The sequence below is a fragment of the Austrofundulus limnaeus genome, unplaced genomic scaffold, assembly GCF_001266775.1.
Source record: "Austrofundulus limnaeus strain Quisiro unplaced genomic scaffold, Austrofundulus_limnaeus-1.0 Scaffold59, whole genome shotgun sequence".
Taxonomy (NCBI): Eukaryota; Metazoa; Chordata; class Actinopteri; order Cyprinodontiformes; family Rivulidae; genus Austrofundulus; species Austrofundulus limnaeus.
In genome coordinates this window covers 1,710,446-1,714,665 of record NW_013952461.1, presented here as the reverse complement: position 1 = coordinate 1,714,665, position 4,220 = coordinate 1,710,446, and the positions used below count along the sequence as shown (strand labels likewise).

Sequence of the window (4,220 nt, the reverse complement as noted above, 5' to 3'; positions counted from 1 at the left end):
CTGTAAACCCCTGTGTTGTCAGGAGACCTTTAGCATGTGAAATAACTTAAGCTCCGATAGTTTTTTTTTTATTTTTTTTATGAGCAGGCAATGTGAAACGAGCTGGACTGAACGCCATTAAACTGATGAATTTAATTCAATTCGTAGTGGGTAAAAYGTGAGGGTGTTTGTGTTGACAAAAGAGCAAATCTGATAAACGTTTATCTCATGCTAATATAAATTAAAGCAGCACAGAGGAAGAGAACATGTTCTTAGTAGCATTCCTAACTGATAAAAGATGGACTCAGTGCTTTTTGAATAGTCTTCCTCACTCCACTGCACTCCACCCAGCCTACCCCACCTTCCTGGCATATTGGTTTACCCCTGCCAAAAATTTAATTCAATCCCACTAAGTTGCTTGAGCTTTAATTAAATAGACCAAGGGCCTTGGCGGGATTTCATTTTCTTTCTTGTTAAGTGAACTTTACAGACACTGTAGATTCTTTGCTAGTAAAGARCCGGGACCCGAGAGGAGGCGATGAAGTCTTTTCACTTCCCTTCGGTGTAATCGCGTCATTTTCGAGCTGTAACTTGGGTTTCTCCCCGAACCAAACGGGATTAGATGCAGACGGTGTCAGTTTTTGAGGTTTACGGTGAAGTCACTGAGTTAAATATTATTTGTAGATGTTTGTTGCTCAGAAAGCGGACAGTACCATTTACAATCGTAAATCTAAGCACCGATGCTATTAAAATAAAGGCCCAGTAACAAACCGTTTCAGCTGACAGTCATGATGAAATAAATGTCTTGGAAAAAAATGGCAGATATTATTCATGGCTTTGGTTGTGAACACACGCGTTCCTTAAAGCTGTCTTCTAAATTATATGAAGAGAACACATAAATTTGCTGCTGTGCTGCTGTTTGTTGACACAGCATGCTGTTGATGTTGCGGTTTTTTCATCCCTAAACCAGAGCAACATTTTTTTTCTATAATACAAATCATTTTGTTGTCAGCATGTGTTCATCAGTTTATTTTTTTTCAGAAGACCGTTTTGTTGCAGTGTGAGCAGTCTGAAAAACAGTCATTAAGAGTAAAGACAAATTTTCTTAATCCACCAAAACAAATCAGCTCATGCATGGGTTTATCCATGTCTTCACCTCTTAAACCTGACATGTTCAACATAAATAATGCTTTGAAGATTATTTGAACTTTTTTTAAAGAAATGGTATGCTTCTCCAGTCTGGCTGTTTGGATTTTTTTATTATTATTATAATTTTTATTTAGCCCTGTGATGGACTTGCGACCTGTCCAGGGTATACCCCRCCCCTCGCACTGTGACTGCTGGATATGGTTACCAGTGACCCACGCGACCCTGAAAAGGAAGAAGCGTGTACAGAAAATGGATGGATGGATGGATAATTTTTATTTATTTTTTTTGCCATGATAAAACTACAAAAACAAAATCTCGACACTCTTCTGAATAAATTCTCTTTAATTCATACAAAAACAAGTAAAAAACATTCATAATCAGGCCTGAGAGGGACTTCATCAATCTCTGATTTGTCCTATTTTTGCGACTACTGTTTGACTTCAGTGGAAAAGCTTGTGCATAAAACAAACCCGGAAAAATTTAGCTAAGCAGTCAGACTTCAGCTACCTCCCTTTTTTTTTCTTCTTCCACATTTCAAGATGCAGAGGTGGAGCACAGCCAAAAATAAATATAAAAAAAGCCACTGAATAAATCACATTTGGAGTTGGCAGAGGATTTGCCTTCTGTTTCCATTCTCAACAACCACCTTTAATTTCTACAATTCTATGTAAAACCTGCCAGATGTTGGTCTTCGCTGAATAGCTTTGTAATTTGCAAAAAAAGAAAAAAAATGTTTACAAAAAAGTGAAAATATTACACTGGTTCTTATTGGGGTCATATAATTACCCAATTTTTAGGTTAAGTTATTTAAAATTGCATAGTAGTTCTGACTGTTGTAAAAAAAAAAATTAGCTTTATCAAATTGTATTTCTGTTTTCATTGCATAATAAATCCATCATACAGTAAATAAATGAGATGTGGGATTTCCTCTGAATGTTGTAAGTAAAGCTGAATTCAGCCGTGATTAAAGAGGAAAGCAGGCTACTGAATATGACGCGCCTCCTTATCTTTCCCTCTTCTCTCTCCATCTAGGCTGTCGGCCATCACAGAGCAACAGATGGAGGTGCACAACAGGATATTACCACTAAGAGGATTCCTGTTTCTTYGCCTGTCGCCACAGACTTTTTTGCATGGACAGAGTCTTTCATCGTGACCCAGCTCGGCTGGCTTACTGGAACCGACGTAGAGTTGTTGGTTAAGCCCTGTGAAACTCGCCAGGATGCATGTTGACCCGCTTGGCAAACAGACAACCCCTGATGGAGTACACCGTGAATAACATTAAATTAATTCACCAGGTGTGATTAGAAAGTCCTGGCAAAACCTTGAGGCTTTTTTTTTACTACAAACTTTCACTCCGAGCTTAAAGGTATGTTCCAGCTCTCTGGATTTGAGTGGCTCGGTGTCAAATTTTACTCTCTTACAGCAGCGTGCTCCCTGGTGATAGGAAGCTTTTTAAATGTTAATGCTGTTACTATGTTACAGTTTTGTAAGATCGGTCTAAAATGTATACTACTCAAGTCATTTTATACGTATGTATACCTTTATAAATTATATTTACAAATCTAATTAAAATACTAACATTCCTTGAAGAAATACATGTCACCTTCTCAGTGTTGTACTTTTACTCAAGTATCACTTTGAGGTACTTTATACAAGTATCTTATCATAAAAATACTTTGGTAAAAGTTAGTCTTCTCTAAAAATAGTACTTGAGTAAAAGTCTTAAAATATCTGATATGTTTTGTACTTAAGTATCAAAAGTAAATTTCTGACACAAAATCTACTTAAGTATTAAAAGTAAAAATACTGAGTAAAAGTGAGCAGTTAGATTTTCCAAAATGACATTTATTGAAAGGAAAATATTTTTTCTAATGGTGTGCAGCTGTGACTGTGTACAAGCTTAGGGTGTCAGGATGGTATATTTTTATACAATTAAATTCACTCTATCCAGGAGACACAATTTATCAGGACAGTATTTTTTAAGTRATAACTCAGAATAAAATAGGAGTAACAAGTTTCTACTTCTTACCTTTTTTTAAAAAAATGTAGTGAGTAGAAAGTACAGATAACTGTGTAAAAATGTAATGAATAAAAGTAAAAGGTACGCTGAAAAATAAGTAAAATACAGATAACCAAAATTTCTACTTAAGTACAGTAACCAAGTATTTGTACTTAGTTACTTTACAACTCTGCACCTTGTGCGCTTCATGCTAAAGTTCTAAATAAGATMATTTTTGTTGACAAAAGGTGAAGATATAGCTTTTATAGTGAAAACCTAGAAATCAACATTATGAATACTTTCCTGCRTTACTGTAATCTATAAATATCTTGTCTGATCTCTGGTCTGTTAGTGTTTGTGTGAGCTGTGATCACCGCCTTTTACCACACCAAACTGTATCTGAGTATCTGGTAAACCAGGGGTGGGCATCGAGGGGTGCAGTCCTGCATGTTTTAGGTGTTTCTCTGCTCAACTCACCTGATTTGAATGAATGGGTGATTATCAGGCTTCTGCAGAACTTGGAAGAGGTAAATCACTGACTGAATCAGCTGTGTTGAAGCAGGGAAAAAGTAAAACATGCAGGGCTGCGGCCAGGACTGCCTACCCCGTGTTAAAACGACTGAGCTCCAGCCGTTTTGTGTAGGCTAATGTTAATTAGCTGAGGTGACCATATTCAGTTATGTTTATTCCAAAAGTAATCTGATAAATATGTGCAGAAAATAATCTCTCTGAATTTTAATACGGTTTGTCCCGTGGTTCATGATGCTAACAAACAGGGTTGACTTAAGCAAAAAGTGTTGCACAATTTGCAGCACTGAATGTGATTCTCAGCTACTACCAAACCAAATATTGGCCCTCATGCAAGAACATGTTCGTATTCTAATCCTAAATTTCTCTTACCTTTGTTCGTACAAAGGGTTCATACGAACATGCCACGTCAGATTCAACAAACTCTTCTATCTTCAGGAAAAGTGTGTAAATGAGCTGCGTAAATTCACCTGTTCGTATCCAGCTGCTCGTGCACGCGAGAGGAGATTAGCATAATTACCACCCCAAAAACACCATATAAGGCTATGTTTCCTGCCTCAGATAC

The 4,220-nt window shown here is 36.9% G+C and overlaps 1 long non-coding RNA gene across 2 annotated transcripts in view; it reads left to right on the top strand.

Annotated features, from left to right (window-relative positions):
* LOC106518342 (uncharacterized) overlaps window positions 1-4,220 on the top strand; it is an 11,303-nt gene that overhangs the window by 3,069 nt on the left and 4,014 nt on the right. The window contains exon 2 of one of the 2 annotated variants that reach the window (XR_001310306.1): window positions 2,161-2,494. This is a non-coding gene — a long non-coding RNA (uncharacterized LOC106518342). Of the gene's footprint in view, window positions 1-2,160; window positions 2,722-4,220 lie in introns of those variants that run through there. The other variant, XR_001310305.1, reaches the window with a different exon arrangement.